The 25,253-nt window shown below is 44.1% G+C and overlaps 1 long non-coding RNA gene across 1 annotated transcript; it reads left to right on the top strand.

Annotated features, from left to right (window-relative positions):
* The first annotated feature begins 20,281 nt into the window (after positions 1-20,281).
* On the top strand, positions 20,282-20,948 carry LOC115532513 (uncharacterized). Its single transcript, XR_003974058.1, has 2 exons — positions 20,282-20,586; positions 20,684-20,948. It is a non-coding gene; the product is annotated as an uncharacterized LOC115532513 (long non-coding RNA).
* Positions 20,949-25,253: the final 4,305 nt, after the last annotated feature.

Genomic DNA, 25,253 nt, shown 5'->3' with positions numbered 1-25,253 from the left:
CCAAACAGTCTTAAGTCAGAAGAGCCGAATAGATCCAATGGAGAAGCGAGAAGACCCACCAGAAGCTCCACTCTGATACGACCTGTTGACTCTCAGTGGGAGAGGAGGAAGACTTAAAGAGGAGTTTCAGACAAGCTTGGTTATAAATCCGGTTATTTGATTTGCTAAGAGAGCACTACTTCATACGCTTGTTGTCTGTTACGTCCACCGGGTTTTCGTAAAAGAAATGTGGAAGAGTTTGACCGTTTTTGGTCGGTTTTCCCAATCGGAACAAATGGAATATACAATTCTCACACCGATTTGTCCGGGACTAATGGGCCTTTCCCGCTATTTTTTTGGGCGGAAGCGGGGTTGATGTTGCAGGCCGGAATTTGATCACGACGCCAGTATGAAGCCGTTTCCTGCAATATTAAAAAATAGCGGAGTGTGACGGAACGCCTTTAAACTACAATCCACCTTGAAATCCAGGTGGTTTATGGGTATTTCCACAGCCATGCACGGAATTTCAATTGCGCTCCGGCTACTTTATTACTGGTGCCCTCTGCGGTAATGCAACTCATCACCACATCTTTATGACAATCATAATACACTTAATAGGACCATGAACGGTATAGCCACTACGTGACCCCATGTACCGGCTCCAACCACTGAATTTCATTAAATAAGTACCCGTTTTACCTACAAGAACGCACGGGTGAAATGTCAAATTAATATAAATGTTAATCGCGTCCAGTGGTCTGTGGGATTGCTCATCGCATTGAAACCTTTTATTATTATTCTGTTTTTTTTCCCACCAGTAGGAGTGTGTTATTAGTTTTAACATGGTGTCTGGTGTCCGAGTGCGTGCATGGGCAGAAATTAAACAGCGATATGTATTTGACCTCAGAATGGAGTAAGTGTGAACGCCGTCTCTCACTGACAAATGTGTGTTTGTGTGTGTGTGTGTGTGCGGGAGTGCCCAAGTGTGTGTCTGTGTCTGTGCATGTGTTTCGGCGCATCTGTGTGTATGAGTGTGGTACTTGTATGCATGTGAGTGGGTATGTTGAAGTGTCAGAGGTTCTGTGTGCTTTTTTTTTTTTTAGTTAATAAAAGCCAATAAAATGGACCCTTAGCTACTCTGATCACGGCAGGGATAAAACATTTGTTTTATTAGTTATGTTCTATATTCTGTCTCCGACTCTTGGTAATTGTTTGCCTTGTCTTAAATTGTTCAAAAAGGGCTTTTAGTTTTCACATGATTATCTAACGGTATTTATAACCAGAGGTCTCGGCTTTGGTTTTTTTGTCTTTGAAAAGAATCGCTTCTCAAGACCAACTTCGAACTAACACTTCCAAACTTCGGCATCGCAGAAGAACAGAAGTTCACCAACATCTTATTTCTGAAACAACCTTTGTGGCCTTGTGAAAAGCAATTACACGCTCCCAGCCTGTGCCCTGTTAGCCATTGAAACAGCCGTTAAACACACAAGGACACCTGGTCTCACCAACCTTTACACACACACTGCAAACTCTACCAATTATAATATCACCCATTGGCTTGTCTTGTTAAACGTCCCTATTGATCACCCATTGATCCCCTAAACAGTGTGTTATTGAGAGGCCTTGTGAGGCGTAGTGTATGGCTAAATATTGTCAGATGGCTTTGGAGGAAAATCATTATGAATGCTTCTCCCCGAGCAGACAGCGGTATTGACGTGTGCCAAGCATGAACATTACGCATCGTAACTGCTGCATATCTCGTCTGCAGCCTAATTCTTCCTGCTATTGATCTGAATTGTGTGTGTGTGCGTGTGTGCGTGCGTGCGTGCATGCATGTGTGTCTATGTGTGTGTGTGTGTGTGTGTGTGAGTGTGTTGTGTTTGGTCTGTGTTTATGTGTCTGTGTGTGTTTGGGGGATGGGGGTGGGACTATGCCTGTGTGCGTGCGTGTTGTAGCTGTGTGTGTGTGTGTGTGTGTTTGTGTGTGTGTGTGTGTGTGTGTGTGTGTGTGTGTGTGTGTGTGTGTGTGTGTGTGTGTGTGTCAGTGTGTGTTTGGGGGAGGGGGGTAGGAGTGTGCTTGTGTCTAGCCGTCTGTCTGTTGTTCTTGTAATAAATGAACGTGGGGTTTGTTATGGTTAATCGGCAAACAAATAAAGGGGACTGCAGACATGGGATTTGCAGAACATTTACAGACTGCAAGACGAGAGAGGCAGCCAGGCAGAGGGAACATAAACTCCTCTTTATCAAACGTGGAGGGCAGGAAGTAGACACAAAACACAAATGAACTACCCATCCGTGCCTGGAGTCCAGCCTGAGTGTATGTGTTAATATGTGTGTGTTAGTGTGTGTTTGTTTGTGTTTGTGTTTGTGTATGTGCCTGTGCGTTTGTGTTTGCCATCATTTATGTGCGTGTGTATGCGTGTGTACGTGTTGTGATCATGCTTTCCGTGCACATGTGTTTGCAATCGTGTGTGTGTGTGTGTGTGTGTGTGCGTGCCTGCCTGCCTGCCTGCCTGCCTGCCTGCCTGCCTGCCTGCGTGCCTGCGTGCGTGCGTGCGTGCGTGCGTGCGTGTGTGTGTGTGTGGAGCCAGGGGGGTGCCGGCCAGGTCAATAATTAAGCTCTAGTTTGTTTTCACGTCCACCTCTCAGCCAAGGGAAACACCTAGGTGTTAGAAGGAGCATCCAGGTGTAAGAACCTGCCTTAAAGCTCTGTTATTCCAGCAGAGGGACGCCTGCCTGGAGCTCAGGCGTCAACACACGTCTATCAGAACCCCTATCTCTGAACGCCCTGCTCTCCCCGTCCGCCGTGGGTTGACTGGAGGGGGGCGAGGTTTTGGGCCCTGTGTGGTTTCAATGGAATGACAAAAACCCGGCAGATGCGGAGGTACGTGTTTCATGCGGCGTCGTCAAGAGCGATTTGGAGGCGCTCATTAAAGTTGGCGTCGTAAAAGTTTATAGCGCGTCGAAAGAGCTTGAAAAGCAAATGCCTCTCCTTTTCCATTATGTCTGCGCCGCGTTCAGCTTGGTATCGCGTCGCCCGGAGGAAAGTGGCTTCTTGGCGGTTCGGATTAAAAGTAGAGAGGATGAAAAAAGAGAGAATCCATTAGCAAATGGATGAATGTTCCTCCATGTTCCTCTCGTTCTCTCCCTTCTCCCCTTTCCTGTTCTCCCCTCGTTCACCACAGCATGCCTCGGTCCCTCTCCCCCAACCTTCCTCCCCTGTTCTCTCTCTTTCTCTCTCTCCTCCCTTTAAGCCTCCTATGGGGTGATTTCACTATTTCTGACCTTTGACCCCTGCACCAGCCCCGAGCAGCTGATGCGCTGTGGAGGGTGAAGGCGATGACACGCACACTCTATAGAGAGGTCTCACGCTCAGGGGCGCCCCCTCCCCAAACCCCCGCCCCCCCGGGCTCTGGTCTCCTCCCATTGGTCAGTGTCGGCCAGTGACACCAATGGTCTCCCCCCCCCCAGTGACCTCTGTGGGCGAGCACAGAGAGAGAGCACAGAGGACCCTCCTCAGCCAATAGGGTTTATAGGCCAGGGCCAGCTGGGGCCTTCCAGTGAATATTATAGCATTATAGTCTATGCTAGAAGGACGAGAATCGACTCTTTTCATTACAATGCTATGGTCACCATCATAAACAACTGTGATATAAATGTGGACAGCATCTCTGGTGGATAATATACGTTCTAAACTTTATCGAGATTAGATTTATATTTGGTTTATACTATCACCTGAGGACTTGTTATAACTTGCATACCATTTTATATCCTATCATTTGGTGTTCATAAATATATGATGGTAGTATAAGCAGTGGTACTGTTATATTAAAATGTAAACCTTGACATTACATTGGTATGAATAAATGTAAGCCTGATTCTGAGAGTATGTATGGAAAGATTATTTCCCGTGAAATGTTTAAATCAGTCTGGTGTCTAGCAATCGTGTGAATAAAACGATATATTTACATATTCAACGTGACGTGTCTCCAAACTATGCTAATATCTGACATCATTCCCGTATTTAGCATGCAAACGATCTTCCTATTTAGAGATGCACCGATTGCAAAATTCTTGGCCGATACCGATTTCCGGTTTTTAAGGAGGTCTGACCTGCCAAAACCGGTTTTTCCGATACCGATTTTCTAAGAAATAATTATAATCATATAATATGTTGATAGGTTTTCAATGTAGTGAGTCCCCGGGACCCACAGGTGGCGAGTTGGGTGGGTCCCTGAGAAATTCAATGGGTCCCGACTCCCCAGTTTAAAAAATGTGTTTCTTTTTTATTATTATTCTATTTCTTAAATGAAATTAATAGTGTTAAACTCAATACATGAAATTGTCATCTGAAAAGCGCAGCCATTTGTATGTGGTGAGCCACTGCTTCAGAAAAGTTCGCTTTTTTTGGGAGGAACATGTAGAAGGTTGAGGCAATTCTTCTGCAGTGGGCTCATCAGGCTCAGTAGAGGGGGAGGCAGAAGTAGGTACAGGCAATGTTGAGGTACTCTCTCTAGGCTGATCAGAGTCAGGGAGGAGTGCAGAGGTAGTGGGGACAGAAAATGCAGCTGCAATAGTTTGCTGACCTGCAATAGGTTTCATCTTTTTCTTTGGTGGTATTTTTGCGTTCTCTCTTCTCTGCCTGTTTCTCGAGAAAAACGGGATCTCGTTGGAAGCGCGATGTATGCGCAGGCGCCGTTTGGGCATAACAATATGTAGGCTGCCGTTCAATGTAGTTTTCATCACCACCACCGGATTATGTTTCATTTATTTCATTACAGCACGTCCCCTAAACGTTACAACATAATCGACACGAATGAGCACAGCATCGAGCAGTGGAAACGTGGGTTTATTTACTATGAAGTTTGTATTTTTAATTGTTGAAATGAAATCAGCGGTGACGAGCTAGTTGTTTTGGTAGCGGCTAAATTAGCATGTCGCGATACTTTGAACAGGGGATCACGTCTGCGCCGAGTAGATGCGCAGAGGGTTGAAACAGTGCTTGTCTGGTCTGCTCACAAGAAGGTTTCTTTGGCCAGTTACTGTGATTAAACACGAGTTGTTTAATGTTCACAATGTATCGTTTTTCATGGGGAAAATTAGATGCGTCCCCGGGACGCATGGATAGTGAGTTTAGTGCGTCCTTTCAGATTTGAATGCGTCAGGGACGCAGGACGCGTACCTAGCAACATGATCCCCCACGGCTTATTTTTGACTTGCAAGCATTACAAACAGCGTGTTTTGGGTCGTCCTGGCACACAGTGAAATAAGTCCAAATCAGCGACATGTTTTTCTTCCCGCGCTCTGGGCGCCTTGAGCTGCTACGCACCGCGCATGCGGGTGAGTTTGATCGGCCGAAAACCGGAAATTACGACAGTGACCGGCAGGTCACCGATTGTGGCCGATTGGATACAAAACCGGCTTTTTTAATCGGCGGCCGGTTGATCGGTGCATCTCTATTCCTATTTCCTCTGGGACTGCATCTATAGATATTATGGCATATAATATGTTCATTTAACTTAATATACTGCTGACAATGTGGGTTTGATGTGAAAACATTTTCCTTGCATTTTCATCTCACTTTAAATATTATATCTTAAACTTTATTTCTTTCATTCTCCCTCGTATCCGAGGGCCATCTGTGTGTGTGAACGTGCTTGTGTTTATGAATGTGTGTCTGTGTCTGTGTGTATGTGTATGTGTGTGCGTGTGTGTGTGTGTTCTAACAAACTGATCAGTCTTCCTCGGACCAGCATGACAGGTCCTTGTTCCTTACAATAGAGAAACCACGCCCTAATGCATACACACACACACACCCAGGCCCCCCCCCCCCACACAGACACAGCCTCCCCCCCATACACACACACACGCACACACACACACACACATACCACATACATGCGTGTATACACACACACACACGCGCGCGCGCAAACACACACACACACACATACACAGGCCCACACACACACACACACACACACACACACACACACACATATGCGTGTATACACACACACACACACACACACACACACACACACACACACACACACACACACACACACACACACACACACACACACCATACAACCAGATGGGCTTCTGTCCCTCATAGCAGACAAATTAAGTTTAGTCCCCAGATTAATATTCAGGCAAAGCTCTGGCGCTATATAATTAAATCACAGTACCATGAGTGTACAACAGGGGCTGTTTCAGACACAGCGAGTGTGTGTGTGTGTGTGTGTGTGTGTGTGTGTGTGGGGATGTGCGTTTTGTGCGTGTCTCTGTTTACATTTTGTGTGACGTCCAGATAGTTTGAACACATAGACATCAGACATGGAGACAAAATGCACGCGCCCAGCCGCACACACACACTCACGAGTCACGTACATAACATTATTGATTATGTTGAGCCACGCGTGTGTGAAGGTTTAGCCGCTGGTGAAGGGCACCATGGTGGCAGCGCTAGAGTGGATCTTGGCAAAATACATTGTGATAGGTTGGCTTCCCAACATCTTTACTCCTTCACCATCCATTACAACAATACTTAGGACTGCAGTTGTCTGTACATAGAGACAACAGACACTTCGTATGTGAGTAATCTCGCCATGGCAACCATCCAAGACATTGTGTGTAAGGACCGGGGAGGATTTAACATCGTTATCTGTGGATGTGGATGTGTGAGAGGACGCAAGCGCTAGGTTAGAACGTAAATCACAGACACAGACACACACACCCCCACACACACACAAAAACACAAACACACACACAAAAGGCTTAATGTGAAAACAGCGTAATGAGGCAAAAAATAAATACTGCATATCCCCACATATCTGGAGCAGTACAGGACTAAGCCGTGCTGAAAAGAAAAATCTCTTTCATTTTTTTTAATTAAGGAAATATGCTTAAAATGTGCCAAAAATGAGGGGTTGAATGGACTTTGTTTTCCCCTCTGTCTGAGTTATGTGATGCTCTAGATGTGAGAATATTTTCAATCATTTCCATCAAAGTTTAACAATGTTCACCTCGTGAAACTGTTTCCGTGTCTAGCTTTTCAGGGCAACCCCAGTCTGCCACCCTCATATGTGTTGCATTGAAAGAGGTTGCACACACACGCACACACATACACATATGCATGCCCCAAACCACACACCCACACACCCACACAAACACACATACAAGACTCATATACCAAATCTCACACTTATACCACACGTTTGAATGCCACCTCATTTCCAACTCTGTTCTCTCCGTCTCTCTCTCGCTCTCTCTCTCTCTCTATCACTCTGGTTGCGTTGTTCACCTCTCACCCCCTCCTCCTCTGTCTCTCACCCTTTGCTATCACTCAGAGTTCAGTGTTAGGTTCTCGCTCTGCTCTCCGCACCAGACTGATTTTTGTTCCCACATGTTGTTTGTTTAACTCCCATTGTTTTTTCGTCTGAACGCTGTGGAAACCAAACATGTCAAACTCATACGGAGCGGAAAGGTTTTTTACGTAACTATTTATATTATTGTCGTGTTGTGATTGTTACAATTATTTGCAGGTGTGGTGGCAGATATACAAGCGCACACACACACACACACACACTCAAAGAAACATTCACACCGCACACACACACACACACACACACACACACACACACACACACACACACACATTGATAACTGCACACACAGAAACACACACACATACATGCACAATTGCGTTGAATACACACTGTTGCATACCAGATCATTTCTACATCCTGAACAAAACCCTTGTCTCGTTCAGAAACAATTCAAGACTATTAAAAATCACCCTTGAGAGGGAACAATAGAATATGGAGAAGAAAATAGAGGAGAATATAACAGTCAGTGTACTGATGACATATTGGAGCGAGAGAAGAGCAATGAGTAGGAGTGAATAAAAGAGGAGAGGAGGCACGATTCTGACATGGAGAATGAGTGGAAAACAAGAAGAGAGGAAAATAGATAGATCGACACTGCGAGTGAGAGAAAGAGAGAGAGAGGGAGAGAGAGAGACAGACAGACAGACAGACAGATACAGAGACAGAGAGATACAGAGAAAGATAGACAGAGATAAATACATAGAGAGAGAGAGAGAGAGAGAGAGAGAGAGAGAGAGAGAGAGAGAGAGAGAGAGAGAGAGAGAGAGAGAGAGAGAGCGAAAGACAGAGACATAGAGAAAGTCAGAGAGTGAGAGAGAGAGAGAGAGAGAGATATTGCGAAAGAGAAACAGAGTCATATAGAGAGAGATACAGGGAGAGCGAGAGAGAGAGAAATACAGAGAGAGAGATATAGACAGAGATATAGAGAAAGTCAGAGAGAGAGAGAAAGATATTGAGAAGGAGAAACAGAGACAGAGACGTATAGAGAGAGAGATACAGGGAGAGGGAAAGGGAGAGTGAGAGAGAAATACAGAGAGATAGATATGGAGAGAGAGAGACAGAGACAGAGAGACAGACAGAAAGAGAGATACAGAGAAAGAAAGAAAGAAAGAAAGAGGGAGATACAGGGAGAGGGAGAGAGAGATACAGAGACATATAAAGAGAGAGATACAGGGAGAGGGAGAGGGAGGGAGAGAGAAAAATACAGAGAGATATGGAGAGAGAGAGAGACAGATCCCTCTCTCTCTCCCCATTAACGTGGTAGCAGCAGTAGCAGAAGCTCTGGAGGAGTTAGTGAACATCAAGTCCCCAGGGGCAGCTTTGTGGAGCGTGGTAATCTTCTGGTTAATTCCCACTCACACCCAAACAAGTCATCAGAGAAGTTACCAACAGACTAATCTGGGATCCGGCGGTCCCACTACATTACAGCAGAACTCCTGAAGGGGAGACGTGACAGAGCAGGGCCGGAATTTTGAAGGGGCGGAGTTACTCCCTGTTCCCTGTTTCCTGTTTCGCAGGAGATATTCTACCGAAGAAAACTAATTTGGCGAGTGGATGAAGCTTTCAGAAGGGGATCATTCAGAATAAGTGTATTTCTTCAGTGGGCAATCTTCACTGTGTTGATTTGTTAACCTTTACAGACACCTTTTCACAGTTTATTTACTGCTGGTCACCCAGATCTCTCAGCGTTCAGACTCCAGATATTACTAAATCTAATCCATAATCTGAGTTATGAGCCTCCAACAAACAGACCGCTCTGAACCAAAGTCCTCAAACTCATCCTGACGTCGCTGTCGAAGTTTGATCTCAGAAGAACTCGCAATATGTTTCACCAATGAAAACATTACGTTCATTTAGAGAGGATTTAAAGGGGATACATGCATCAGCTTACAACAGAACTTTATTTTTGCTGATTGGGCCCCAGCAATGTTCTTTGGTTCTATAGCATGGCCGTGCAGTGTGACCCCGGCTCCTGTTGTCTCTGGGCAGTAGCGTAGTACAACAAGGTAGTTCATAGCCGTCCATTTCAAATCAATTCACTGGAAAGAGAGATCGGAGGGGCTAACATAAATCTCTGTAACGTGGGAATATAGCCTGTATAAAACCTGTAACGCATCGTACATTGAGCCTGTGTTATTCCTTTGAGTGAAATCAATGTTTCGGAGCTTGGACGTTGCCTCTCATCTTTGATACTGACATCATTATGTCTGTCATGGTGACATGGTGACATGGTAAACTCATCTACGTAGGCCTGACTCTTTCGCCATCGTCTGAAGGTGACATGGTCGCTCGTGGGCTTATATATATATGTATATATATATATATATATATATATATATATATATATATATATATATATATATATATATATATGCATATATATATAAATATATGTGTGTGTTTATATAACTGTTTATCTCTCCTGGTCGCCTTTGTTTATTCCCAGTGTTTTTGCATAAGGGGGGGAAATGAAACGAAAATAAATGCCTGAGCGCCGCGTAGACAGCGGAGCACCAGATGGGCCCAGCGTGGCGCGGAGTGAATGGAACTCCGGCGCTGAACAGGCCGCTGCCACTATAATCAACATGCTTGTAATTGCAAAGCGTAACCAGTCGAAGAGTCGGCTAAACACTGTGATTGCGCGCGTCGGTCTAAGTTTGGTGTTTACTATAATGATGGAGTAATTGTTGTGGATTCGCTGGGATTTCTTTGTGTTGTCTTTTCGGCCGCTGCCTCAGGAACACTTTTAAAAGGCGATAAAATGTATGTTTCTTTTGTTCTCTTCTGTCTTCTGGGTCTCGGCAGTGTGACGTGTGTGTGTGTGTGTGTGTGTGTGTGTGTGTGTGTGTATTTGTGTGTGTAAGTTTGTGTTTGTGTGTGTAAGTTTGTGTTTATGCATGAATGCGTGCTAGTGTGTGTGTTTGTGAGTTACATATCTTTACGCACACACGTACACACACAAACAAGCAAGCGTTATTCATCTAATGGCTAACACTCACCTTATCACTGACCCCAGGTCAGTAACCTAACCCCAAGACCAGCCCTAAACTAACCCTAAAACTAAACCCTCGACACCTAACCCCGGGTCCATTATGTTAGGTGTGTTTCAGAAGGCTTTTCAACGCGGCAACACATCATGTTCAGGGGGCAGAGCAGTGAAATGACTCCCTGTGAAACACTGGATCCAATCCACAGTTTGAATTCCACTGCTTCAAAGCATGTAGTTGCCTGGCAACACTAGAACTGTAATCCAGCTCCCTTGCATCCATTTTGGTGTGTGCGTGTGTGTGTGTGTGTGTGTGTGTGTGTGTGTGTGTGTGTGTGTGTGTGTATGTGTGAATAGCCAGCCTTGGCATAGAAGTTCACGGCAACACAGTTTTCATGTTAATGTCATGAAATGTATACATATTTAAATATACTTTCCAACGTTGTCTTGGAGTGGCACCCAGTTCATGTGATGAATTATAGATACGAACACGCTCTATCTCACGCAGTAATTTGAATGGCCACTCTATTATAATTATTTGTATTAATAAGTGTTTGTTTTAGCGTGCGTGTTTGAGCCTGCATCCATTTGTGTGTTTGTCGGTTAAGCTGCTTGCACACCACCGCGCGGCAACCGCCCTGATAACCGCCTTGCTGCCGCAGGGTTCAGGGGGCCGAGCGCTTTTTAAAAGCGGCTGCTGCTGCTGCTGCCGCCCAAAGTTTTCAACACGGGGAAAGCTGAGCGGTAGGGCAGACTCTGTGCGCGTTCACGTGGGCGGCAACCGCGTCCTGGTCCAACAGCCGCTTTTGCAACCGCCTCCCCTCTGCCGCCCTTCCCTCATTGAAATGAATGGAGGCGGCGAGTTGCCGCACGGCGGTGTGAAACCAGCTTTAGTGTGTGTTTGCGTGTGTGAGGTGGCGACAGTGGCCTTAACATGATATCCATTCCTTATCTGCACCTTTATTGCATTCTCCACACATCCCTTTATCGAACCCTACCCCCCCCCCCCCCCACACACACACACACACACACACACACACACACACACAGCACCCCATTCTTTAGACAAACACCCCCTGTGTTGTGGATGAAATTAAAATGAAAGTAAGTTGCTCTGAAGTCGTGCCAACTGAATCCCTAGTGGACCCCACAGTCAACAAACACCACAGAACAACATTTGCCAACAGGGTTATGCGTGTGTGTGTGTGTGTGTGTGTGTGTGTTTGTGAGTGTGTGTCTGTGTGTGTGTGTGTCTGCGAGAGCATGCGTGTGTCCAAATGTGTGTCTGCTTGCATATGTGTCTATGAGTGCTTTGTGTGTGGGTGTTTTTATATGTGTATGTGTGTGTATTTGTGTGTGTGTGTTGTTTTCTAGTGCAATAATCATGAGTGTGGGTTTATAAAACGTCCTCACTGTCAAAGGTTTCCTTTAATTTGCTCGGCTCTAGCTACAGCGCCCTGCTGACTGTCTGCCATATTGCGCTCATCCACATTTGATCACATTTGGGTTATTATTTTAAAGGTTATGACTCACAGAGAGTACACTTTACAAATCTTCCCTCGCTCACGCAAACCAAATATTATTTCCTTCCGCAACTCGGGATGTTCTTCAAATGAAGAGAGAGGGTTCGCTCCCGTGCAGGGCTACACCCAAATGCAATGCCTAAATTACAGAGACTAAGTCAAATATGCAGGAGCAGCTCATTAAAAGATAACATCATCCTCAAGTCTTCACGCCGTGTATCCGGGGGAACCTGGAATTACATACCTGAAATTAATTTAACTGAACCCGGGATAAATATTCAAATTAAACATTACACAGTAACCACCCAATCCTCATTGTGTTTATACAGTCAAATGTGTCCGGGTCGCACATATTACAATCATATATACATAACATGCCGCCGCCATATAAGTTGGCCTCATGGTTATCATTTAAAGTTTTCTTGAAACTAATTTTTTCCTTTGTCTGAAAACCCAGACCCCCCCGTCTAACCCCAACCCCCCTTCTCTGACATTATTCTATGGGGCAGCAGCGATGTACATCTGTCCAATAGCAGCTTAGGCAAATGACTTACAATCACAGACTCATTAAATGAATGGAAAAACAACACTAAAAATAAGTCATGAAAAAGTAGCCAACGTTTTTGGCAAGTCACAGTCTAGCAAAACAATACGGTTATTTCAAGGTGAGTTACCTTTGAAGGGTTTTGTAAAGGGGTCAGTACATTTGACCCATATTGTCCTCAATACGCCACCTTTTGACACCGATGGGCTACGTCTCTTTAGCCCCCTGCCTCTAAAACACATTGTTCTGGATCCTCTGTTAATAAGCAACCCAGTCGATGAGGGTTTTATCATCTTAGACCAAATAGACCCCGCCTTCGCAGGAAGTCGAGCTTGTCCGATAAGATCTCTGTCCGAAAAATGCCTTTGGTTTGGCCTGTGTTTCTTTCTTTTCTGATAAACTATTAAATATTTACTCTGTTATATACTTCTATGATTAGATCACTGCTTCATATGTGTAACGGACTGGTCAACTTCAATCAACTCAGTTTCCGCCAAAAAGTTACATCATTGATGCCATTTTCCCAACTCAGAGCAATGGAGGACGCAGATTCCAGAAGAAAGACCTCCTTGGTTTAACTTTTCCTTGTTTTGGGGTTAATACTGACGACTGGGAGTTTCTCACAAGACGCGTACGAAGCAGAACTCTTGATACAGGAGAATAACAGAGCGTGACGGTTCTCCTTTAACTCTCAAGTTCAGAGGACTTGAGATGAAAAACAATTTTCTTTTCGGTCCGTGGAACGATCAGTTTCAGTCACAGTTCCACTAACTACTTCACATATTGGAGCTGTTTCCGTGCCCGGGCGGGGGGGCCGGAGTTCATGTGGGGGTCAGAACTCATCAAATAATGTGCAAATGTGTCCTTGGAACGCATTGTTCCTCCCAGACTCTCCCCTTGTCAGCGCACAACAACTCTGCGCTGTGGTCTCTGTCTCCCCAGTCAGTCACATCTCACCGTTACAGAAATGTCGGAGCCGTCTTATGTCGTCGGAGTCTCCGGACAGTCTGGCGAGAAAAGGCAGTCGGACCAATTTGGTCATGGCCAATTCGACATGTGCAATCGGCTGAAAAGAACACAGACGGCTTATAAAGATCACCGACGGCTTTGACGTTGGCCGATCGCACAGCACACACAATACAGACTCAGGTCACCGTTGGTTGGTGTGTAAGGGCCATTAAGGGGCCCACACACCGCCCAGACTGAAACCAACGGCCAACTGCCCACTATCCTACCACTCCATTGCCTCTCGTCTGACCCGTTCAAAAAAGAAGTTGCATTGAAACACACCGCGAAGACTATTGCGACAAGCGTGTACGTTCAGACTTTGCAAGTTGGATCGGACCAGACACCGTCCACGCAGTTCCAAAAGCTTCCAACACAGTTGAACACACCGAACAGATTTGTTCCCCAACTCGTCCGAGTCTCCCCAAACGTTTCAGATGGCCAACGGCTGTGCCAGTGTGTTCCACGCTTTACTCCCTGCGCGTCGGGAATGCTTAGTAGCAGTCATTCACCTTCCTTCCCCCCACTCTGCTCCTCATTGACTCCAATCCACAAGGGACATCTGCCGTCAGTGTTCACTCCCACGCAGACTCACCTATGCTGTACCAACGTGCAGACGAATTGCCTTTGAGTGTTATTTAGATGCACAGCAGACATGCAAATATGGCACTGAAACGCACAAACGGACACGTTAGGGAATTCAAGCGTACTCACACACTCTTGACTAAACATGAGTATACACACACACACACACACACACACAAACATTCAAGTATCCATGCGTACATACATTCATAGATAGACCTACATTAAGGCCTACATTCATACATACATACATACATACATACATACATACATTCATACATACATGTTAACACAAAATTAAGCACATGCTTTCACCACACACAAACACACACACACACACACACACACACACACACAAACACACTCATGTGCAAAAATAAAAAATTAAATCACAGATGCACCTGCAACTATTTGAATAGTCAACTTGTAAACTTCTACCTAACTCCACAAAGGTCTCTCCAAGGCGCTTCGTCAGCCCCCCACCATTTCCCCATTGCTTTGCAGGCGGGCGAGAGGAACTGAATGCGGGATCCCACATTGAGTTCCTCAACCACCCACCCACCTGGCGGCTAGGTGGATGAGGCCCCATAACGGAGGAGAAATGCATTGACGATGTAGTGCTAACCTGGCAGTAAAGGATCTGTCTCATACCGGTGTAGTAAAACAAAAAAGGCATTTGTCTTTGCACCCCACTTTAAAGACAGGGCTGTGGTAACAGGGGGGAGGGAAGAGGGCAGTGGCTAGACTGTTCGACACCCAGCCCCTGAAAAAAAAAGAAAAGGTTCTGGGTTCGACTCTCCGACCCCCAGTGCCTGCAGCCCTCCTTGTAGTCTTCCTAGCATCGGTGGACTAACCAGTTCACCCCCCCCAATCACACATCCCACCCTACCTGTTTCCTATCGCCTAGTGTTTCGCTGTTCACTGTAAATCGCCCCGGATGAAAGACTCTCATAAATAGTTATGGCCGTTCAACCCCCACCGCCACCTCCTCCTCCTCCTCCCTTCCCAGAATTCCCTTCTCCATTTCAGGAACCAGCCCAATAAAAGGAAGAGCCTCGCAGACAGCTGAGCCGACCGCACGATCGCCGTGTCCGAATGCTCTTATTATCGTAGTGTCCGTATCGCGTTTCAGCGGGATGCCTCGTAGCATCACAGCCCCGACATACTTCAGGGGATAACTCTTTTAGAAGCGGGCTGTTAACACTGATTCTGTTTGTTTGAGTCGAAGACTGTAAAAGAAGTATGGCCTTTAGCGTGACTTCAACCGTTGGTTTACACAATTCGTTTTTTTAAGGTGTCCTGTTTCCCTTCCTGGAGTGCCTTGTCGTTCTGGTTAGCACTCGTAGCTTGAACACGTCGGTGTGCCTCCGACTATTTCCTCCTCGCCGCACGCACATCTGAGCTATTGAACAAGTCTTCCGCAGACGTTATCGAAGAATTAGGGAGCCTTTGAAGCAAGGGCCCTCTCAAGATGTTTGTCGTCCTTCTGGGATCTCCCGTAAGACACTGCTGAGGAAATGCTTCCCTCTTAGGTTCAGTGGCAACTGGTCATTAGGGGCAAGTGGGGCTCGGCCCACTCTAACAAGAAAAAAATAAAAGGAAATGAAAATGTAAAAAAATAAAAAAAATAAAAATTATTATATATATATTTATATTTATATATATTTATATATATATATATATTTAAAAAAATGATCTCCCCAGAAAGTACTGTAAAATAACAAGTTTGGCGCTTTTATTACATTTTTAGTCGACCCTGACTTGCTTCTTCCGTCTGAGTTCGTCTAGACTCTAGGGGAAAGGTGATCAGCTATTTTCCACTATTAAAGTATCTATATGATATGTAGGCCTAATAATAATCATAGTTTAACATAAAATGTAAGGTTAATTTCTACCATACAGTGAAGTCAAACGGTGCCTCCATGGCAAGGTACCAAGCATACTGTGATGGAAGAATGTAATTGGTGACAACATTCACACGCGTTGTTATAGTGCTGAGAAGTCGTGTTTTTGAGTCAGTTGTGATCGCCGATGTCTTGCTTTCTTGTACTTTTGCCTCTGTAGTCTGTTTTGATGCTCGTCATTGTAGTCCTTTGCATAACCTGACCTTCTTTTCTCATATTACTATTCAGATGTAAAGCCGTTCCACCGAATTCAACAACCGTAGAAACAGAGGAAAGGACACAAAATTATCGAGACCAATCTCATGGGCCCTTACGAACCGGTGAAACGGATAAGTCTGATGAATTTAACCACGGGTCGAACCAATGATGGAAGTCCTCAACAGCAGATGAAACAGGACATGAAACAGTACATTTGTTACGAATGAGATCAATCTTATTTTAGATTTCTGTTGCCTACTGTAAAACCGAAGAGATCAGTCAGAGTCAATTGCGAATCCGATAAAGTTGGATGGAAGCCAATAAGTTGGATGACACCTAGGATAATCCCTCAAACAACAAATCTATGAACAAGATATGCATTGAAGTAGAAACATCTATTTCCCTGTGATATCAAAGATGTTTTTCCACTTAGATTTTGCTACCGTTTCTGGCAATGTGATGTTTATAATGAAAGACCAGTTCAAATAGGCCTAGGTTCTGTTCACCGCTTAGACCCAGGTTTTAACTCCCCTGATGGAGTAAGTACCTTAATGGATACCTCTTATTTCTAGACTGTGTGAATTGTATAGTCAAGTATAACCTCCAAAACTTTATGATCTGCGTCTTGGTGGTGTGGCGGTAAGGGCTGTGGGTTAACACTCTGCAGGTGCAGGTTCGAGTCCCCGCACGCACGGTCATTAAGAAGCTGACCTTCATGATGAGCTTGCAGACACTATGTAGGTTCCGGTTCCCTGCTCAGAACCAGGGATTAAGTCCCCTGATGGAGTCAGTACCTAAATGGTTACTTCTTATTTCTAGACTGTGTAAAGTCAAGTATAACCTCCAAAACATCCTCATCTGTGTCTTGGTGGTGTGGTGGTAAGGGCTGTGGGTTAACACTCTGCAGGTGCAGGTTCGAGTCCCTGCACGCATGGCTGATAAGAAGCTGCCCTTCATGATGAGCTTTCAGACACTTTGTAGGTTCAGGTTCCCTGCTCAGAACCAGGGTTCAAGAGGTACCATAATGGATACATTTTATTTCTCTATCATGGGAATGGTAAAGTCAAGTATAACCTCCAAACTTGCTCTGGGGGCGTCTTGGTGGTGCAGCGGTCAGGGCTGTTGGTTAACGCTCTGTAGACTCAGGTTCGAGTCCCCGCACGCACGGCTAATAGGAATGATATTATTGACATTCAATTTCACGCGACATTGCTTCTTGTGAATTGTTAAGTCAATTATGAACTTTGATTAAGTCAGACCCAGTGGGGCAGTGGATAGAGCTGTATGTGTTCTGTTCTTGAGTCCTGTATATGACCTGGGTTCAAATCCTGTCAGGAACACTCACCTTGGATTGGAGACATTTTCCAACAATGTCATGTGTATTGTAGGGTCAACAATGAACTCTCTCCGTTTCCAAGTCGGTGTCTCTGTGGCGCAGGTGATAGAGCTGTTGAGGATCTGTTCTGGAGACACCGGTTCGAGTCCTGCAATTGGGGGTTTTGTGAGAATCACTCTCTGGTGATTGGATGAGTGTGAATGACTGTCTGTGTGAATGTCTGTGAATCAGTTAATTCGCAGCCATCGATTCACACTGACAGTCATTGGGAATGAATGGGTGAGGGGGAATGACTGTCTGGGAGAATGGATGACTGTGAATGAGTGCACTCATTCACAGCCATCCATTCTCACAGACAGTCATTCGAAAAGAATGTGTGAGAGAATGGACCCAATCAGCAGAGAGTCGTTCCCATAAGACCCCCCACCGTAGGAGTCAAGACGATGACTCCAGAACAGATCCTCAACAGCTCAAACACCCGGAGGAGGGGACGTTTTGATCAAAGATACTCCTTTACTTTAACAAAAATGTTGTACTCCCACCTGGATTGCAGGTGAGAGTGTGTCAGGGGGTCCCAGGTGAGAGTGTGTCTGGGAGTTTCAGGTGAGAGTGTGTCAGGTGGGACTTGAACCCAGGTCTCCAGAACTGATATCCAACAGCTCTCTCACATGCGCCACCGAGACACTTACTTTTAAGTGGTTGGAGGTCATAATTGTCATTCAATTTCACACGACATTGCTTCTTGTGAATTGTTAAGTCAATTATGAACTCTGATTTAGTCTGAACCAGTTGCTCAGTGGGGCAGTGGATAGAGCTGTATGTGATCTGTTCTTGAGTCGTGTATATGACCTGGGTTCAAATCCTGGCAGGACCACTCACCTTGGTTTGGAGTCTTTTTCCAACAATGTCATGTGTATTGTAGGGTCAACAATTAACTCTCTCCGTTTCTAAGTCGGTGTCTCTGTGGCGCAGGTGATAGAGCTGTTGAGGATCTGTTCTGGAGACACCGGTTTGATTCCTGCAATTGGGGGTTTTGTGAGAATCACTCTCTGGTGATTGGATGAGTGTGAATGACTGTCTGTGTGAATGGATGTGTCTGTGAATTAGTTAATTCACAGCCATCAATTCACACAGACAGTCATTGGGAATGAATGGGTGAGTGGGGATGACTGTCTGGGAGAATGGATGACTGTGAATGAGTGCACTCATTCACAGCCATCCATTCTCACAGACAGTCATTCGAAATGAATGTGTGAGAGAATGGACCCAATCAGCAGAGAGTTGTTCCCATAAGACCCCCCACCGTAGGAGTCAAACCGATGACTCCAGAACAGATCCTCAACAGCTCAAACACCCGGAGGAGGGGACGTTTTGATAAAAGTTACTCCTTTGCTTTGACAAAAATGTTGTACTCCCACCTGGATTTCAGGTGAGAGTGTGTCAGGGAGTTCCAGGTGAGAGTGTGTCAGGTGAGACTATCCATTCTACTTGCTGTAGTTTGGTCTGGCTTTGCGAGACTAGGTGGGACTTGAACCCTGGTCTCCAGAACTGATATCCAACAGCTCTCTCACATGCGCCACCGAGACACTTACTAGTACATTGTCGAAAGTTATAGTTGTCAATGACATTTTAGACATTTACATGTTTTCAAAATCATAGTAGGATTCCAAGGTTAGTGCAGAAGTGGGTACTTTACTTGAACCCACGTCTCGAGAACAGATAACAAACAGCTCTCTCACTTGCACCACCAAGACACTGGGATTGGTTAAAGCTTATGTCACATTACATTGAACGACATTGTTTCTAAAAATCAATTTTCACGGCTAACCCGGGGAATTCCCCTTCTTGACGCACAAAGATGAATTTGGGATTAAACAAATTGTCTCAATCTGGGTAAAACATGCAAATGTTCATATACCTCTGCGTATCCCATTAAATTCCTTTGAAGGTCTAGGAAGGCCTATATTTTATCTCCAGCCATTTCATATCAAGTGTCACATGTGTAGCGCTGTGAATGAAATACCGCAGGCAATCTAGATCATATATATAAAACAATGAAAGAAATCCTAATTGAACTGGTCTTTCATTATAAACATCACATCGCCCAGAAACGGTAGAAAAATCAAAGTGGAAAAATATCTTTGGGAAAATGTTTCTACTTCAATGCATATCTTGTTGATTTGTGGTTTGAGGGATTATCCTAGGTGTCATCCAACTCATTGGCTTCCATCCAACTTTATCGGATTCGCAATTGACTCCGACTGATCTCTTCAGTTTTAAAGTAGGCAACAGAAATCTAAAATAAGATTGATCTCATTCGTAACAAATGTACTGTTTCATGTCCTGTTTCATCTGCTGTTGAAGACTTCCATCATTGGTTCGACCCGTGGTTAAATTCATCAGACTTATCCGTTTCACCGGTTCGTCAGGGCCCATGAGATTGGTCTTGATAATGTTGTGTCCTTTCCTCTGTTTCTACGGTTGTTGAATTCGGCGGAACGGTAATGTAATGTCGATAATGGAACGGTAATGTCGATAATGTGTCCTTTCCTCTGTTTCTACGGTTGTTGAATTCGGCGGAACGCTAATGTAATGTCGATAATGGAACGGTAATGCCGATAATGTGTCCTTTCCTCTGTTTCTACGGTTGTTGAATTCGGCGGAACGGCTTTACATCTGAATAGTAATATGAGAAAAGAAGGTCAGGTTATGCAAAGGACTACAATGACGAGCATCAAAACAGACTACAGAGGCAAAAGTACAAGAAAGCAAGACATCGGCGATCACAACTGACTCAAAAACACACCTTCACCGCACTATAACAACGCGTGTGAATGTTGTCCCCAATTACATTTTTCCATCACAGTATGCTTTGTACCTTGCCATGGAGGCACCGTTTGACTTCACTGTTCTAAGTAGGCATTACATTAAATGAAAAAAGAGCTGACTATTGAAAAGATACGTTTAAAATAAGAATTTGATTTTTGACATGTAAGGTTACAACATCGAAAAATTCATACTTGTATGCATATTTTATCATTGTCGATTCTTGGAATATCCCCTTACTTTAGAAAGACATGCCTGTCCTCAGAAAATGGTGGTGCACAGTACTGCTTGAGAACTTCCACCTGGATGGGTATGTTTTTGTTTTTTTCAAATATGAATATATACCTCAACGCCAATGTTAACAAAATATGTATAATTCCTACAATCATTTCTCTTTATTTATACAGGCACGGCAGAAGGTTCCCACACTTCATGGAGGAGGCCAAACAAATGGCGGCTGAACTACTTCCAACAGTCTTCAGACTGAAGTGAAAAAGAGAAGTGAATGACTTTTCCAGTGACAGAATACAAATAATATATTGTATAGGCTTAATATTGATTTGACTGTTTGATTATTTTGACAGTGAGTTGGAGCTGATGGCAGTCAGCATGAAGAAGCTATATCTTTAAGATTCTGTAGATTATTTGTTAAATAAATTGTGAGGAAACTTTTGTGTGGTTATTCGTCAATGTATATTTATATAAAATTATGATGGTATACTTTACAAAATAATAAATTTGATGGACATGTCATAATATTGTTTTATTCTAATTTTTTGGTCTAATAAGTTTGATAACGCAAAGAAAAAATCCTGAGGTATTTGTCTAAATAACGTTAAACCTTTTTTAAGCTCTAAAAATGGCTACCAACGTGTCGAAATATTCCATATTTCTATGTTATGTTAATTCAAGCGATAAATAATTTGTCTATAGAAAAAATAATTTGAGGTAACTTCCGTCCAGCCACAGTACTTCCGTCCCGCCTGGGTGTTCTGTCACGCCAGGGTGTTGTTCTCCGGGGCTGCAGCTGGATACTATTGGTTGTTCTCCGCTGCAGCTGGACCCTACTCAAAGATCCCGCACAGATGAGCCCCTTCCCACCTGCAGGACTTCATTATTCCGTTTCGTCCTCCTCGACCCCTCCGTCCATCAACACCGTGTCTTCTTTCAATCCCCCTTTATCCATATCCAAAGCCGAAACTCATTGCAAACATTTTGTTCATCCGTTTGTCCGAGGAAATACAACACCAGCAACTCTCACGACCAGTGGCGGTGGGTCAATAGGGGGCGCTAGGGCGCCGCCCCTCCGTGAAATATTCACTTGAATATATCTGCCAACTATTAATAAACTATTATCATTACGAAATAAAAACAAAAATAAATAGCGTTTATCCTCGATTAATTGTGTGACATGCTTGTCACTGCCAGCAACCATTTAAATGCGTCTGAACGTCAATGTTTGGGCTAGGCTAGTTATTGGTCATTCGAAATAAAGCCCTGCTCCTCCAAGTCAGGAGCGCCGGCCACGTTGAAGTCAATGTAAGCTCGCTAACTTTTTGCTGTCTATCAAGCAGAGACAGCTTTTCATTGGCGCAAGAAAATTCGCCCTCGGGTCGCACCAGTGTGCGCCCCAGGCCAATTGGTATCGCTTTTCTTTTTTGTCATCACCACATGATTGGACAATTCAGCGAATCAATCAAATAGGCTCCCTCAGCAGCATTCGCGCACCACAACTACATGTAGAGAGGAGATAAATCGCTAACTAGCAGAGAGTTGTAAGCACTTTCTACCCTTTTCAGTGGAGGAATTGGTCTCCCCAAGCAATGTTATAATTGAAAGGAGCAAGTAAGTTACATATTAATTTAGTCTTTCGGCCTGCAGCATATAAACAAAATGAAGCAACTGTCCCATATTTCTAACTGCATTTGAAGTAGACATTGAGGGTGCACTCACACTAGGCCATCTGGCCGTGGCCGTTTTCACACCTAACCGTGCTCAATTGGCCCCATTGTTCTCTGGCCTGCACTCACGTGACACTAGGCCATCTGGCCGTGGCCGTTGGCCGTCGCAAAGACATCTTATAGCATAGACGGAGCATTGGCTGCTGGGATGCGGGAAATACGGCCGCCATCTTGGTGTGGTCAACCGGGAGCAGCAACAGGAGCAGAAACAGGATGCCGGGCTGTTGTTCAGCGTATTCCTGCTCAAATCGGCGGACCATCCACAATAGGAATCGGGGGATTACTTTTCACAAGCAAGATTTAACATGACCGTACTATTGGTATAATTGGTATTGAATAATAAAACACGCCAAACCATGTGGCCTTTATCATAGCTACACGTATGACAAAAAACCACATGAAAATCAGTGGTATTCAGTGAGGTATGATTCGATGCTCCGTCTATCATCTAAGATGTCTATGGTCGCAACCATAGACATCTTATATGATCATGGACATAATAAAGGATGGACCACAGACTGGAAAATGGCCGCCCATTCATTCCTATAAAAACTGCTCAGTGGCGCAGGGTAACATACAGGAGCGATTTGCTTTCGCGTTATGGGGCCAAGACACGTGACCTAGTCCGTGACGTATCGGATGCAGAGATCTTCTTCTTCTTCTCGTTTAGTGGAGGATCATAGTTTTTCCCCATATACCGCCACCTACTGGACTACTACACAAGAGTTTGTGACAAGGACGTTGGCAAATGATACTTTAAATCATAAAAATAAATTCAAAGAAAAAACCAAATTAACGAAACAAAATAAAAAAAAATAAAACTAACTAAAGAAATGAATAAATAAAAATAAAAAATATATTCACTTAAGGTTAAATTCTTCTAATTAGGTTAGTATCTTTTAGCTAATTTATCAGCAATTTCATTGCCATATATTCCATGGTGGGCTGGAATCCAACAGAACTGAATAACTAAACCAAGGCTTATAATATTTAAAAGAAGATGCTTTACCTCTATCACCAAATCTTCACGTATTGAATTATCTGTTATAAAACTTAGCATCTACAACCCATCTAAGAGCGGTTATTATTGTGGCCATCTCGATTGAGTATACTGATAAAGTCACCCACTCTATATCTAGCTTTTTTTATTGTAACACTTGGTTCAAATCCTATTTCTTACACATGCAGCCATTTGGACACCATTCTATGATAGCTGATAACCAAGGTACACACTGTAAAACTATAATCAAGAGGACATACAGGCAGTTCAAATAAAAAGATAGAACTTTATTGATCTGGAAACTTCATAAATATGTAAGATTGCTCCATATAATACCATAGTAACATAGTAAACGTATGTAGGCCTAAAAAATTCAGTTCAATGTTATTGCTTAAGAAACAGATTCCTTCCAACTAACTATTTACGAAAAATGCAATCAATAATTTATATAAAAGTAAATGTTTACATATCGACCAGCAACTAAGTTGGAGTAGCCTACCCAAATAATGAATTGTAATACACCAACATTGTCAACTGTCATACATAGCTAACCCTAACCCTGTCATACATAGCTAAACAAGCAAATGAAAAGATAAATACCTACCAACGCAACTGAAATGTTAATATTAGACAATTAACAATATTATGAAAATTACGTAGGTCACCCATAATCATTCAGGTAATCAATACGTCCGTGCCTGTTACAGCTATTTCAATGATATGTGTGTTATATATCCGTGTTCAACGCCATTCATGTTAAGTAAAAGGACAAATCTCAGACTTTGGAAGTTAATGGAGTTAATTCGGAATTTAATTTAATTCGGAAGTTAATGGAGCCGTGCACTTCAAAATAGGTCCATAGCAAGGAGCCGTTTGTTTCAGTACGACTCCTTCAGCTGCCCACCCAACATTAACTGCTAATAAAACGCTTTGAAAGGGGAGGCGTTTTGAAAAGAAAAAAACTTACATTTTTTAGAACAGGGTAGAAATATAATTATGAGCCTTTGATTGACATCCAGACATTTTTTGCGGAGACACAATCCTGTTCCCCACTTGTATTGGAGTGGACGGCGATATCTACTTCTGGGCCAAATGAAATGACGGACCCCCGTCCACAGCCAGCTTAAACAGCTGCAATACCAGGCTTGGCCTCTGAGCACTGGTGGATTGCGGAAGTATGCGCCTATCCTGGGGGCCTGTATATGATAGACGGAGCATCGAATGCTACCGCCTACTGACGCTGACGAGACGCGGGGCCGCCATCTTGGAGTGGCCATCCGCTCCACTCAGCGTAATCCGTTTGGCTGTCATCATACCTCACTGAATACCACTGATTTGCATGCGTTTTTTTGTCATACGTGTAGCTATGATAAAGGCCACATGGTTTGGCGTGTTTTATTATTCAATACCAATTATACCAATAGTACGGTAATCTTAAATCTTACTTGTGAAAAGTAATCCCCCGATTCCTATTGTGGATGGTCCGCCGATTTGAGCAGGAATACGCTGAACAGCAGTTTCTGTTTCTGCTGCTTTTGCTGCTCCCGGTTGACCACTCCAAGATGGCGGCCGTATTTCTCGCGTCCCAGCAATGCTCCGTCTATGCTATAAGATGTCTATGGTCCATGGTCGGTTGGTCGCAACTGTCACTGTGGCTTCTTCTTCTTCTTCTTCCTTTAATTTCTGCCATCCACAGGACAAAAAATAAAAACAAAAACAAAATTCCAAACCGCAATCTGTCCATTTTTATCTGTCGAGTGGCCGCCATAAATTCCAGCACAGCTTTACAATCCCACGCTGGTCCTCGATGGGACCCAGAAGGCTCCTCAGAGTAACCGGTGTTGTGCCCACCGCTGCATACAGCCGTTCCCTCTCTAGAGCGAGTCCTACACTGCATGTGTCAGGACATGTTCCACTCGCGTCAAATGACGTAGGACGCTAATGTTCAAGAACCTTCCTACGTCATTTGACGCGATCGCCCGTTTTCCGGCAACAGACGATCGCGTCGTCTGTTGC

This window comes from Gadus morhua, chromosome 19, assembly GCF_902167405.1.
Source record: "Gadus morhua chromosome 19, gadMor3.0, whole genome shotgun sequence".
Taxonomy (NCBI): Eukaryota; Metazoa; Chordata; class Actinopteri; order Gadiformes; family Gadidae; genus Gadus; species Gadus morhua.
The sequence above is the reverse complement of the archived record's forward strand: the minus strand, read 5'-3'. Positions and strand labels throughout refer to the sequence as shown.